We start from the raw sequence: 16,070 nt of genomic DNA, 5'->3' as shown, positions 1-16,070 counted from the left end.
GCAGCCCATTCTTCACGGAGTTCTCTGAGGAGAGGTATCTATGTCGGTCGGTGACTCCTGGCATGAAGTCGGCGTTCCAAGAAATCCCATAGAAGTTCTGTAGGATTCAGGTCAGGACTCTGTGCAAGCCAGTCCACTGCAGGTATGTTATTGTCGTGTAACCACTCAACCGCAGGCCGTGTTGAAAGATGCAGTCGCAATCCCCGAACTGCTCTTCAACAGTGGGAAGCAAGAAGGTACTTAAAACATTAATGTAGGCCTGTGCTATAATAGTGCCAAGCAAAACAGTAAGTAATGCAAGCCCCCTCCATGAAAAACACGACCGCACCGTAACTCGCCGCCTCCTAATTTTACTGTTGGCACTTCACACACTGACAGATGACTTTGAACGGGCAATCGCCATATCCACACCCTGCCATTGGATCGCAACATTGTGCACTGTGATTCGTCACTCCACACAACGTTTTTCCACTGTTCAATCGTCCAATGTTTACGCTCCTTACACCAAGCGAGGCGTGGTTTGGCATTTACCGGCGTGATGTGTTGCTTATGAGCAGCCGCTCGACCATGAAATCCAAGTTTTCTCATCACCCGCCTAACTTTCATAGTACTTGCAGTGGATCTGATGCAGTTTAGAGTTCCTGTGTGATGGTCTGGATAGATGGCTGCCTATTACACATTACGACCCTCTTCAACTGTCGGCGGTCACTGCCAGTCAAGAGACGAGATCGGCCTGTAAGCTTTTGTGCTGTACGTGTCCCTTCTTGTTCCCACAGCACCATCACATCGGAAACCGTGGACCTAGGCATGTGTAGGAGTGTGGAAGTCTCGCGTAAAGACGTATGACACAAATGACACCCAATCACAAGACCACGTTCGGAGTCCGTGCATTCCACGGAGCGCCCCATTTTGCTCTCTCACGATGTCAAATGACTACTGAGGTCTTGTATGGAGTACCTGGCAGTAGGTGGAAGCACAATGCACCTAATATGAAAAACGTACGTGTTTTGGGTGTCCGAATACTTTTGATCGCATAGTGTATCCGCGCATATGAGAGAAAACATACACGGTATTGGATAGCTTAATCTCAATGTGTTTGCGTTTGTACTCAAATTTGGGGCAAGTATTGTTCTGGCTGTCCTGCAGATGCGACACATTCGATTATCTCCGCAGGTGTGCCGTTGAATATTCACGTGTCGCGCTTTTTTCGGCGCCCTGGCAAATAACAGCGCGTGTCTGTCGCAGGTGCTAGTAGGACGACCTGCCAACCAGCGTATTTCAGTCGATGCCGGCGAGCGGTTGATTCCACCGCTCATCACCTCTCACGCACACGCTGGGCATTAAGTAAGGTCTCGCTGTAGCCGATACATTGTCAATGTCACACTTAGCGATTGGTGTCGTAATATTCGTCTCGCATTACGTTAATTAATTCAGCTGTGATAAGGCTGTCCACCGTTCGATATTTAAGAGTTAAGTCCCCATCACCTCTTCTACACTCACAAGAAAAGTTAATCAGAGCTAAAATATCGGTACTCGTTAACCAAGTGAGCCTCCAAACATATAATGCTTGTCAAAGGAAGCTCCAGATAACATGGTTGGATTTGAGTGGAATTTCGTACACGTTCATATCATCGGCGGGAATGTAAATGATTTAGAGATGCAAGTCTGTGTGAGATGTAGAACGGCAATCAAAGCACATCAGAGTTGTTCATGCTTACTGTTGTTATCAGGCCTGGTAAGGTATATAAGGTCAGTGAACAGAATCAGATATTGATAAATCACTGTCAAAGAGACATAGATGCCGCGTACTCTTAAGAGAAAGGATTATCACCACCTGACCGAATTTAAAACGGCGCTCGTTGGGGGTCTCTATGATGCCAGCTGCTCGAATCGTGCAGTATCCAGATTTGAGGGACATTCGGGGGTGTTGGTGGCCAGACATTGAAGTGATTTGGAACGTGAGGCCACGCCTTCTCATCGTCAGGTTTCCGGTCGATCAAGTCCAACCAGCCCACGGGAGGACGGCTGTGACGTGCCCCAAGCGCTTTGTGGTCCCTTCACATCTGCGCATGTCATCTGAGGCAGGTAATGCACTCTCTACAACAATGTTTGTCATCCAGCATTATTGACCGGGGACCAGGTGCAACCGGACTAGCGAATTATCGTCCGTTTCGTAGGCTGCTGTTGACTTCACAACGCAAACGGCTGCATTTGGAATGCTGCCGCCACCGGTGTCCACGGACTGATGATGAATCGCGTCGCGTTGTGTTCATCAATTAATTGTTATTGTTTACTGTCCCGCGTGATTTTCGGCTGTGCGTGGCGGCGATATGGGGACAGGCCCGCCGTTTAGGACTGGGACAATGGTATTGTTGGCATGGTATGAGGAACGTCGGGTATGACTTCAGATGACGTCTGGTGGCGTTTGAGTAGTTTCTGCCGGCACAACGGTACGTTGCGGACACCCTGCCTCCTCATGTTCTGACTCTCAATTTACAGTACGTGGTGCCATTTTTCAATAGGAAAATGTTCATCCGCACATGGCACGTCTCTCTATGAACTTCCTGCGTGATGTTGAGGTACTCCTGCGGTCAGCAAAATCCCCAGATGTGTCCGCAATACAACATGTGCGGGACCAGCTCATACGACAACTTCGTCCCAGTTTATACTGCCAAGTTCTTCGTAAATTTGATTCAGTATTTTAATCACTCAAGTAACGCCACGTACCGTCTGAAGCCACATAACACGCCGTCTGAACCCCTGAAAATTCATTATGTTCGCATTTACCATTCTAGGTCAAGCAGTGTAAGAGTAACACGTACGGCACAAGTGCTGCACTCCGCATTACCAGCCTCTGAATTATGCGCGGAATTCAGTAACCAGTTGTAGTCTTGACATCAGAAAAATGAATCTGAATTAATCACCGATTGTAAGCTTTCAGTAGAGGTCTGCATACAGTACAGTGAGCAGACTTGGTGTGTCAGCATCAGTTTGAAGTGCTAAACGGTGCAAGGATTTTCTGGGACTTCTTTCCAATACCGCTTCCCGCTCATCTATCTCACTGAAACCAATATTCTACTTCCCACCCTGTCGGAGCCGAGCAAAGGGCCACAGCATCATAAATTGATCGCAGCCTGCAATTGCTGAGGTGAGGGGCGGTAAGAGGGGTTGAGGGAGAGGTATTGGTTCCTTTGTTCTGCAAGGGTGAGCGCTCTCAGCGACCTGAAACAGTATGCTTTATGTGTGTTGGAAAGCGAAGGAGATCAGGTCCGTCTACCACCCAGTTCTCTGGCTAGATCCCTACTTACTTCCATTTCAATTTTATTAGTTATAATTACGCGGTCTGCTCACGTTTGTGCACTGATTCTTTTGTTCGTTGTCTTTTATCTCATTGTAATATTCAATAGCATTTTAGCCGTTGTTCACTGAGTAATCCACAGTTTTTGACCTCCTATCCCTGTCTGAACTGCAGCGCGTCTAACCTGGCAATACGCGCAATTTATCATGAAAATCAGATTCAGGTTACAAAAAGTACTACAAACTGTTTTCCTTTTCCTCTTCGACTGACCTTGACGTCAAGAACATTATCAATTCTTTCAGTTAATAGATTGTAAATTTCTGAAACTTTTGTGTCAATATCCTGCTTAAATATTATTTTGTTGTACGTTGTTCTCCAGAAGTACTGCATTTCTGGGCGATTTTTTAATTTACGACTGGGAAGGTACTCCAGATCTATCGCCGTTATGTTGATAGCCAAGAATGCAATAGGGTCAAATAAAAATTTTGTACTTGGATTGGATTGTCTGGGGGAAGAGACCAAACAGTGATGTCATCGGTCTCATCAGGAAGTCGGCCGTGCCCTTTCACAGGAACCATCCCAGCATTTGCATGGAGCGATTTAGGGAAATCACGGAAAACCTAAATCTGGATGGCTGGACGCGGGATTGAAATTTTGCAACCTTTTACCTGTTACATACTATGTGATACACGAATTACTAGTACCTTTCTTTTAAGGTGTATTTCAGAGTTGGTTGTAATCTGTATGTGTCTGTTAGCCATATAGCCTTTCTGCAATGATAATAGTGTTAATATAATAGAAACGACGCAGTTATTTCAGTAAATATAAATACACCAATATTGGTATCACGTTGATTAATGTAAGCGAATTAAATATGATTGTCGTCCTTCTCCTTGCCATATTTACGTCAAGGTCAGTTGTTTCTTTAAGCAAGCGGGACTCAAGCTTGGGACTGAGATGGTGGATTTAAGGCAGCAGCTTGACATACTGCGATATAGATTGACAGTAGTCCAGAAGATAAAACTTGTGTGCAAACCTCGTTCTACATCTGAAGCTCGGTTGTACATTTACCTCGAAACACGTACAACTCTTCGTAGGAAACGATCAATTCGCCCATGATGAGCGGACGTTTTATCATAAATGTTTACCATTTAGTTTACATTACAGCCATAATGTTCCTTAAAACGAAAGCGAATAAATGGCTGCGTATGGATGGGAAGCACCGACGTTATCCACAGAAAGGACCGTTAAGTGATTCTTTGTTGCCTGTGGAAATCCCTCCTCGAAATGTGAGCGACGCAAATACAGGAGAGCTCTGTTTGTCACCGGTGAAACCGTATCGTGAAACTCTCGTGACTGGGAAAGGGAACTCGCCACGAGCAGGCCTTATGAGCTAGGAAAACACATTCTGTCGCTAAGCTTGCGCCCCACTGAGAAACATAAAACGGGAGTGAACATTCCTGCAAGCGCGCCACCACCCTTGTGCCACATGATGACTTGTCAAGCGGGATAACCCCTGTTTGCAACATGTTGCGAGCCGTCATGCTGCAGTGCAGATGAGAATGCTTTCTCAATGCGTGTACGTGAAAATGTATCACTGAACAGTTGGCACCTTTGAGAGGGAGTGCCAACGAGGAATCGTGTTTCGATTGATACAGATATATAGTCAGCCAGTGATGAGATACGCTGATAAAATTTTAGTGCTCTGGACGAGCAAGGGTGGCGAGACCAGCATAAAAACAGGAGAGAAGCAGAGGGAGAGAACTTTCGTTTACGGTAGAGTGAAGAAATTTATTGTGCATTCAGTACAATTTTTGTAGCAGACTCTCGATGATGAGCGATTCCTCCTGATTCCTTCGAGAGTGTTTGTGTTGGGATTTCATCTGAAGTCTTGGTAGTCCGAAATTAGTCTACACTTGCCCTAGATATTGATCCAGTCCCCTAATAGTTTCATCCTACTCCATGTTGTTCTCGTTTCCTTTCCAGTATTTCGTGAATTTCATTCCAACTCGACGCTTCTCACGAGCATTCAACTTCGCTTCTTTTCTTGAAGGCACTCTCTCTCTCTCGCCTCATGCTGCATTTGTTCGATTGTCATACGAGTTTTGGCTCTGCTACCAACGAGTCGCGCGACTGTTACGGTCGCAGGTTCGAATCCTGCATCGGGCATGGATGTGTGTGATGTCCTTAGGTTAGTTAGGTTTAAGTAGTTCTAAGTTCTAGGGGACTGATGACCACAGATGTTAAGTCCCATAGTGCTCAGAGCCATTTGAACCATTTTGAACCAACGAGTCATTCTCATGACTACCGTCATACGGTTAAAATTCGATTCCCTGGGTGCAGCCTATGTAGCCCGTGCACATGCAAAATTTCATAACTGCCGCTGAGTCGACTCCTCTTTAAGCTACTAACTGAATGGTGAAGGCGTCGGCCTTGCCTGTGGCCCGCAGCACTTACCTTTTCGCCCTGCGCAAAGAGAAGAGGGTATTCAACCGTCGAGAACTGTCAGTTACGCAGTTTACACTATACTCTCGCAGAGATGAAGGACAAGGTAACAGCCGTAGACACACGCCGCCAGAGACCGAGGTCTGCCAAAGGTCAACTCTGCCCTGAAAATGGGGTAACGTTGGCGAGATCTAACTGGCAAGCTAGCTCTACAGAGAGTGCATTAGTGCCGTGTTTGCATGGTCCAAACACCCTGGAAACTTGTACTTACTGATTCTTACCTTTTATTTGAAATTTGGAAATTTGTGGTAAGTTCCTATGGGACCAAACTGCTGGTGTCATTGGTCCCTGAGAGAGAGGGGGGGTGGGGGGAGGGGAGCCAAGTGAACGATGGCAAGGCGCCTCAAACCGCACAGTTACCCCGTGTCCAAGCGCTTTTTATTGCTGTAATAAGTTGTATATATACACTATCTGCTTTCACCGCCGTCTTTCCGATATTTCACATCCGGTCAAGACGTAACTTTTTGTTTGTTTAATTATGTCCAGCGTGGCACCCAACAAATAAAAACTTAACTATCCGTCTCAGTTTCCCATATCCCCACCAATATTTAGCATCCACTACATTTCAGACCAAAAGTGGGCGCGGTATCACCCTATTTGTACCACGAGTTTTGGCATGCAGGGATTTGCCTCCTGTGCGTTCGTAGAATAATGTTAGCCGCTCCTGTTAGCAGTGAACAACGGAACAAAAGCAAAGCTATGGAATTCGATAATACAATGATCGGTTCATCCAGATGTTGGTTAACATATTGGAGACCATGTAGGACAGTTGTTGCCCTTTTCTTAGTAGAAACCCGGGTGAAGAACACATTTTAATTTGTTTTTGTCACAGCAATCGCGTAAATAACCACCACCCCTCTCTCTACTGTGCACGACAATTCTTTAGCACTGAACACGATCAAAATTATCTCGTTTTCTGACGTTCATTACTACTGAGAACGCTGTGTGAGACGGCATCTGTAATTAATGCTAGTCTGAAGGCACTCATGGATAACGTTTTCAATATACTGTGTATGCACGATAATGATCGAAGCAGAAGAAATGAATTAAAGTTTTTGCTGCGCCAGGACTCGAACCCTGGTCTTCTTGCTCGCCGGGCAGAAATGCTAACCATGACACCACCAAAATACAGTGGTCAACATTGCTGCATGAACTACCGAAGTTGAATGCCCTCCTCTACACAAACTTCAAATCGTATCTTCAGCTTATCGACTCTTACATTGTCACTACTGCTAGGGCTCTCCGGCATTGGAATAGCACCCAAGCATTGGACGTAATAGGAATGTCCTGTATCATAGGTGATCTTATAGATCTTATAATTAAATGTTTCCCTGAGACATTTAAGTCTCTTCCTCATCTACGATAATGATCGAAGCAAAAGAAAAGAATTGAAAGGGAAAATAAGCTGAAGATATGAAGTTTGGTTTGGGCAGGGCACTCAAGTTGGGTAGTTCGTGCAGCACTGTTGACCGTAGTGTTATGGCGGTGTAATTGTTAGCAGTTATGCCTAGCAAGCGCGAAAACCCAAATTCGAGTCCCAGTTGCAGCAAAAATTTTAATTCATTTCTTCTGCTTCTATCATTATTGTAGATAAGGAAGAGACTTAAACGTCTCAGGAAAACATTTGATACTGCGTATGGTTTCGTCGTAGCAGACCTTTGCTGCAACGGAGCTGCCTCCAACGGTAACTAAAAGCTGCCTGATTGTAACACAGCCTCACAGTCAGTGTATCGACATCAGTCGATCAAAAACAGGCTGAACGCAGTTTCAAGATACACAATCCAATCACATTAATGTGGCCATCTGTCAGAAGCTTGAAAAGCCACTTTTGCAGTGAGGGCGTGCAGGAAGAAAGTGTATTAGGTTCTAGAAGATATCGATAGAGATGTCGAGGTATGCTATATCCAGTACCATGGCCAGCTGTGCTAGCTTTCCTGGTTCAGGATCCATGCAACGCACAGCCCGATCTACGTGGTTCCGTAGATTATCGATTGGGTTTAAATCTGGGGAGTTTGTTGTGGAGGTAAGTATGGGAAACGCATCCTGATGCTCTTAGAACCACGCGCGCACAGTCTGAGCTGTGTGACACGTTGCATTGTCCTGCTGCCATATGCTATCCTGCTGAGGAAAAGACAAACTGCATGTAGAGGCGATCGTAGTCCGCAAGGATACAAGCATACTTACGTTGATCTGTTGTGACTCTCAGATTGGCGAAATCAACCAGGGAATGCCACCAAAACATTCCACAGACCATGGCACTCCCTCACACTGCACGGACCCTTGTGAGGTCTGGTGCGAAGCTGTGCCTGTGCCTGTGCCGCCGCCGCCCCCCCCCCTCCCCCCCCCCCTCTCAACGGACATTTTTCCGATGGAGCATAAAACGTGATTTATCCGAGAAAGCCACCTGTCGCTACTCAGCTGACGTCCAATGTCGGTACTGGTATGCAAATGTGGTGGTCTCGCGGTTCTAGGCGCGCAGTCCGGAACCGCGCGACTGCTACGGTCGCAGGTTCGAATCCTGCCTCGGGCATGAATGTGTGTGATGTCCTTAGGTTAGTTAGGTTTAACTAGTTCTAAGTGCTCAGAGCCATTTGAACCATTTGAATAACACTCAGTATGGGTTACATGCACTAGGAGCCTACAGCGGAGGCCCATACGTAGTAACATTCACTGAATGGATGTTGACAAGAAACAGATGGTAGCCCTTGGTTCATCTGGGTAGTCAGTTGAGCAACAGTAGGAAATCTATTAACTCGCACTTACTATCGATCACCCCTGTCATGTATGGCCCATGGTGTGACACAGTTGCCTATGCGCCAGTCATCGATACCGCCATTTTGTCATTCACGGGAGACTTTGACCACATCGGAAAGTGAACAGTTCACGAACTTAGCCATTTCGGAAATACTTCCACCCTCCATCAGAAAGTTAATTGTCGTGCTTTATGGACGTCAGCTAAATCGGTCCGTTTCCGCATTATGACAATGACTGTGCTGATTTCCACATCCATGGACACGCTCTATATACCCTTCACTGTTAGTGCTAGCACCTGCCCTCTCTAAGTGATTATTACACGTTGATGTCGAAAGTAGGCGGTTGTCATATTAATGTGGCTGGACCCTGTGCATGTGTCTCATATAAATGAGGTCAAGAAATTCGTGAAGCTTTCTGCACTGCTTGGCAGTACGAAAGACAGCAGAAGGGATAAGAAAATATCTGGAAGAAAACATCATGATACCCAACACCGATGGAGGAGGTCAGGCACCATGTCCCCGAAATATACACATCACCAAGCAAATCAGATAATAATTTTTATGCAACAGCTACAATTTGTGTGTCATTATCCTTGTGCTGTGGGGCTTTAACAAAAATCTTGTATTGCGGTTTTCTTGTGCTTAACTGAACGCTTCGTGGCATCTTCTAGGCTAGAAGGTCAGTTACAGTACCCAACATTTTATTGATAAGTGACATTTGTAGTAATTTAATGACTGGAATGATACACTCTTTTCGGTTCAATTCTTAGAACTTGAGGAGCTGATTTAGAAAATTATATGATCTCTCTTTCGACGATTGGAAACCCTGATTCACTCTTGGTCTGACTAACCTGGGCTGCTGCAAGGATCATATCCATGTCTGAATAACACTTCGTCAACGTTGCAAAAGTGTAATTCACCGCCATCACCATATCGTATATCATTTGTTATGCTCTTACAGTCAACTCAGTGTCCATTGCGTATTTATCGTTTGTCGCTATCTTTGCCAGCTTCACTAAGTATGGTTTGTACTTACTATTCACTACCTCTAAATCATCAACAGCAATAATTCTTCCAACTAGTACAACGTCATTTCTGTCAACAATCGCCTCTACTCCAGCCCTACTAAAAGATATATTTTTGTCACATATTCATTATCGGTTGCTGTACTTCCGATATATCCGAGTCATCACACTATCAGAGCAGTCCCTACAGTATTTCTCCTTACATCTTCACGTTCACCTGCTGTTCTGTAGCAGCATGTGACATTTCTGGATAAGCAATAGTTACCCTGTCAGTATCACCATTACGTATGGGACAGACTGTCGCAGACTGCATACCTGATTTCAGCATCCACAACACCACAACAGACCCACTCTGACGCGATGAATACTGACGAACAAAAGTTTTTAGACGCAACTTGTAGATAGTAAGCTATAACAGGCGTAGTTTTCTATATAGTTTTCTTGTGTGAATCAGGAATTTAGTACTCCTCCAAGGATCTATGTTAGTACGTATGTGGTTTGACGTGCACCGAGTGTGCTGAGCTCATTCTATTGGCTTGATAGATAATTGTGGTACAGCAATGACAAAGTAAATCGTAGATTTGTCACAACAGTGTCTTATGGTTTGAATTTCTTTCTCTCTACACCACACAATTGTGGCTCAAGTCAGTGTAGCTAAACACTGATATGTTATGAATGCGAGATGGTTTATTGGCCATTATGACGTTCCAGCGCCATGGAATTCAGTGGGCTTTGTGGCAGGAAATCTCCCTACCATAACTGTCCGAACCAATGTATACCATAATGGAAGGCCATATATAAGAGGATTATGACGAAGAAAACAACATGGAATATTGCAGCGTTGCAGTGAGGGACATGGTTATAGCTGGTATAGCGCCTGTGGGTATGTAGACACGTGGAGGTGAACTTCAAGGTTAAAGGATCACTTATGGTCATAACTGTAAACGTAGGGTCTTTATCGCAGATTTCCTTTGGTAAATAATTCAAGTTGCGCTCTTCTCCCGGACTTGTGTGCTTCTTACGCGACGCAGGGATCAGGCAAAACACGCTACTAGAACAATGTTGTGCGGAAGGTAGGGTGGCTTCAGCGAAGAAGATGAGTGGCGCGCTGTTAAGACCAAGTATAGAGACAAGAAAGAGGATACGTAGAAAAAGCTGTGTTAAGTTTCGTAATGGTCTCAAGAGTAATGTTGAAGGATGCCTCAGATTCCAAAACACCTACGCCCATAAGATGGGTTGACACAACACCCGATGTAGACTGCGTAAGAGTCATTGACTCCAGCCGGCCGGTGTGGCCCATCGGTTATAGGTGCTTCAGTCTGGAACCGCGAGACCGCTACGGTCGCAGCTTCGAATCCTGCCGCGGGCATGGATGTATGTGATGTCCTTAGGTTAGTTAGGTTTAAGTAGCTCTAAGTTCTAGGAGACTGATGACCTCAGATGCTACGGCCCATACTGCTCAGAGCCATTTGAATCATTGACTCCGCAGTGAGACAGCTTGGAGAGCACTGTAGGAAGCAGCGAATGAACCACTCATGAGAATTGAAGCGCGTGTAGTGTAAGTGTGATAACGTATCTCTGGTATTTGTTCTAATCTAGAACTAATCTGAGACAGCCAGTAACTGCTACCTGTAAACTGTAGAGAGATTTTATATTTTTCTGCGTATCTGTCTTAGCTGTTGAACTGTCACAGGCAGACTTAAAGAACCTATCAAAAGACTAACCAGATCTTTTGCAAAGAACTGCACAGTACTAATTAGGTCGTGGTGCAGCACAAGCAAGAACTTGGTGGGCGTATGACATATGTCACTTGGGAAGTCGCAGTGCCGTAAAATACGATCTGTGGTGTGAAGAAGTACCTGGCGGCTGGCCAGGAAGATAATCGCAGCGTCGTCACATCAAAACAGTGTGTCATCGAAAGGTCAAAGCCTGCTGTCGTCACTACTCTGTCGCCATTCTGCCTGGACAGTCTGCCGAGTGGGGCCATCCCAGCCACCTAGACGTTGGGTGTCTGCCAGGGCTAGACAGCCACCAGGCTAAGCTCCAAGGCCTCATAGTCTAGGATCCTGTCGCGTGCCACAGCTGGAGCAAGCGACCAGTACGGCATTTATTGGCCACATCGCTAGCAGCGTAACTACACCGGTGTGCCTCTTCAGCCACTGACGAAGCCCAGCGCCTCCGGCAATGTCTTACTACGCGAGTTCGCTCTTCTGGGGCATGACGAGCGTAACAGCTAGTGACAACACTCGCCGCAGTGCGCCGCCTGATTGACGTCTGGCCACACCGTAGGACATGGTCGACGTGGATCAACGCCAAGCGGCGCCACCAGACGAGAGTGCGCATCCACATCTGCTTTAAGCTTTTGGGAGAAATAAAGAGTTTACGTGCAGCTCTTCCACCTATCCTCATTCCTCCTGTAGTCTATGCCAACCCATTAAAAACTATGGAACGAACAGGCAGGAGAACGGAACTCCACTGTCATACCTAGAAATGAAGCTCCTCCACTCTTCCTTGGTTGTAATTGTACCCTATTCCGCTCATGATCATCATATATAGCGTCGAAGCTGCTACATCATTGCATGCATCTTGTATATCCGCTCCTGCATCACAAAACAGGCGTCATGCCACAAAAGACCCAAACCCACAGACCAACCAAAGACCGCACAAACCACATGAAAAATTAGATTCGGTGAAATATTGATCAATAGCACACTGCACTATTCCAAAAACCAAAAACCTAACACATGGTTTCTGAACCCTGAAACATCTGCTGCAGCTGACTCTTTTGTCTGAACCTGATGTGATCAAAAATTCTCCAACACAAAAGGTCTGCCCTTTGTAGCAAAAAACAATATCCCCTGACATACACTTCCCTCCTGTAAAGTAACCCTTTGGTATACCCTTTGATCTGAAGGCATCATTCTAGTCTCCCATTCTCCAGACTATCGCAGCCTCCCCAGTGCTCCCATCACTTCACTCAACTGAGTTGATCCCCAGTGCACAACACATGAGATTGAGTGGCGACTGAAAACTAATACTTACTTCTAGAACTAGCAAGCCTCCTGCATCTGTATCAAATCGTTTCTACATTGTTAGTCCGCATATTGCCCGTCCAACTGCTCACCACCTCATTACAAGAGGTGTCCTCATCTACTACCGAAGACACTGTTGAACCATCCAGATATCAGGAGCAGACGTAATGCCTGCAGGCAGAAACATTACAATAGCAGTCGCAATGTAATGCTGATGGCTACTGCTTTATGCTCTTATTGGACATAGTCTGATATTTCCAGCCTGATTACCCATAACATGTCAACTCTGGGATGTACCATAATGTTGACACTACCATATATGCCGACGAAGTTAACGAATTATACTGCACCAAACCTGATAAGTTCTGTAGGTGACCCATAAGTGCCGAAACTGGTAATTTTTAGCATTATATCGCAACTGTGATTAGAAATTTATAGCTTTTCTGCCTACAGAAATTACGTTTGCCCATTCAGTGAACGATTTTATTTTCAGAACCTGATTACGAGTTTTGACGTCTCCTTGAGTTTCCCTCCTGCACTTTCCGTTCAACAAGGGCGTTTCTAACACGAACTGTTTATATTAATACATAGTATTTCGCGTAAGTAGGACGCAGTGTTAAGTCACGAACAGACTGTGTGCAAGCACACAAATAGTTTCGGTACAGTTGTTCTCAAAACTGCTCTACAACCTGATTAATAACTCTCTATCCAAATTAAAAATTTTTGGAAAATTGCGGTAAGTTACTATGGGACCAAACTTTAGGCTTACACACTACTTAATGTAACTTAAACTAACTTATGCTAAGGACAACACACACATCCATGCCCGATGGAGGACTTGAACCTCCGACGGGGGAAGCCGCACGAAGTGCGGGAAGACGCTTCAGTCCGCGCGGCTACCCTGCGCGGCTCCAAATTAGACTACACAAACTAATTCAAGTTCCTGGTGATCCATGAAAGTGTTCATATAACTGAATCAAACCACACCAATGATTGCAAATGAACAGATATTTCTCAATTTCATTTCTACCCTGAAGAAGATCGTTACGATTTTCTGTTAAGCTGTATCTATCACCTGACTGTGGGTATACCTGTAAACAAGTCACAAAACTGTTCTCAGATGAAAGGCTGACCCTCAAGTCAACTAAAATGGATTGATGTGCGCCGTCACAGATAGCGTCCCTCGTTCCGAGGAGTGCCTCGCAGAGCGGCGTAAACAGTGCCTTCAAAATACGTACAGATCTACGACGGGATGAGAGACAGGACACACTCAGTGCAAGAAGAATCTCTGAACTCGAAGGATGTCAGCAGTAGTAGATATCTAAATTTAGTAAGAGGGTTTCAGGTTGGTTCGCCAGGATTATTTTCGTAGTATGGCAGACGACTCACGAGTGCATATGCGCAGTGGCCAAAATGTTAAACTACTCTCATAGTGCGAGAGAAGTTTTCCTATGCGCATCACTCAAAGAGAGTTTGTTTAATACCGGCTAATTACAGCAGATTCTCTAAATGAAGGACGATTGTTGCTAATGTTGTAAGTTTCATATTGGTCAGAACTGGAAAGGTCTACCGTGACTGGCTGCTGACAGAACTTGCAAGATTTTGAGAGGAAATACATACTTTTTCTCAGGTCTTCATAGGGAGAACACATCTGTGTTGGACTATGGTAAGCATGATCTACATTTACGAGCGTCATGAAGAGGGCTTTGATTTTCTAAATTAATTGATGCGGTAATTTAGTTGGACTCAACATTCGATTTGGAAAGAAAACTGGTTCTTAAACATACTTCTGTGGGTCTGCTCTCTAATACGTTGAGTGACTGAGCAATAATTGGCAGTTTACGTGAACATAGCCAATTGTATCATTTCCTTTCCGATTTCACTCACCTGAGCCAAGGGATTATCACGTATCCTTGAAATTCATCTGAGACTTGTGCCTTTTATAATTATTTGTTTTTTTCTACCCAGAGATCGGAATAAAGTTAAAACTTCTTAGTAATAAACAATTGTTTACCTTTGGTTTTATTTCGTTGCTCGATGAAACCCCTTTCTCACTATATCTATGTGAGCTATGATACCTATATTTCATGTTTCATTGAACCACCACTGTTTAAATTAAAGGACTTATTAGATTTTCATTGATCGATTTTGTCACGATAGTCCACATCTTCCTTTAGGGTGCGATCTGTTCACTGCATATGTTACCGGATTCAGATCTTGTTAGAATCTCAGGGGTATGCGAAATGGTCTAGAGCGGCCTGGCAAAAGTATTACAGCCATTACTAACGGTATGGAGCAAGTTAGTCTTTCTTTGTGTCTTAATGCTATCTCGGCCCGTCCAGATTACGCCCACCCTGCCGCCTCGCTGCTCCTTACGGTATCGCCTGCAAGAGCTGCCTTAAAAGACTCGAGAGGGGAAACTGTGCAGTGGCAGCTCCACAGTGCGCTCCTTTCTGGTTCCGGGTGAGGCCGCACACTGACAGTCTGGCAGAGGCATCGAGCTCAGTAAGCTAATCACACTTGAACAGTAGAAAATGCAAATGGAACTGAGGGTCTGTTACGTGATACGGCTGGACTTACGAAACACAGAGGTTCCTGAGTTGCAGCTCAAAGGTTGTTTGATACGGAACAATGAGTACAGAAAAATCATCATGTCGACCCAGAAGAAGTGTCACCAACTTAATGCGGTGCAAGATGCTTCGAAGTTATAAAAAAAAGATATAACATGTAGGGGAAAATATGTAGAGCAGAATTGGGCAATTGGAACAACTTTCATAATTTCACGTTTTGCCAGTTTTATAACAGAATTTCAATATACTTTCTAATTCAGTTTTTATATAATGCAATTCACTTTTTATGAGCTGCAGTCTTTTTCTGAAATTACAAAAATTACTACGGAAAATTAAGGTTTACCCAATTGTAAAAATGTAATTCAAGGTATAACATTGTAAATACAACTAGAACAAATATTCTATTGAATACTGAAAGCACCTTAGTCGAGAAAATCTTTTCAGTATCTTATTTATTGCCCTACATCAGTACTGCAATAGTAAGTAAAACCAAAATAAACAGATGTACGAGTATTATCAAAAACTATTTACAAGTCAGGTACGATTTACGTATATTGTAGGAATTCGATAATAACACGTATATCCACTAAACTCAGTAAAAATGCAAATATTCCATATTCTATGGTAAAAGGATTCTCCTTTTAATATAATCCATTATGGAGTCGAGGTAGCAGTTGTCGTTATACTGGTTATCACTGTTAGCATTCAACCGCGATTCTTATACACATATTTTAACAACGCGTTTCAAGAGACAACCTGATGATGAGAGCATTGTCTCTTGAAACGCGTTGTTAAAATATGTGTATAAGAATCGCGGTTGAATGTTAACAGGGATAACCGGTAACCAAGGATTCTCCTGTTTCAAGGTACAAGATGGCGACGACCAA

The sequence above is a fragment of the Schistocerca piceifrons genome, chromosome 1 (assembly GCF_021461385.2).
Source record: "Schistocerca piceifrons isolate TAMUIC-IGC-003096 chromosome 1, iqSchPice1.1, whole genome shotgun sequence".
NCBI lineage: Eukaryota > Metazoa > Arthropoda > Insecta > Orthoptera > Acrididae > Schistocerca > Schistocerca piceifrons.
Note: the sequence above shows the minus strand (reverse complement) of the source record.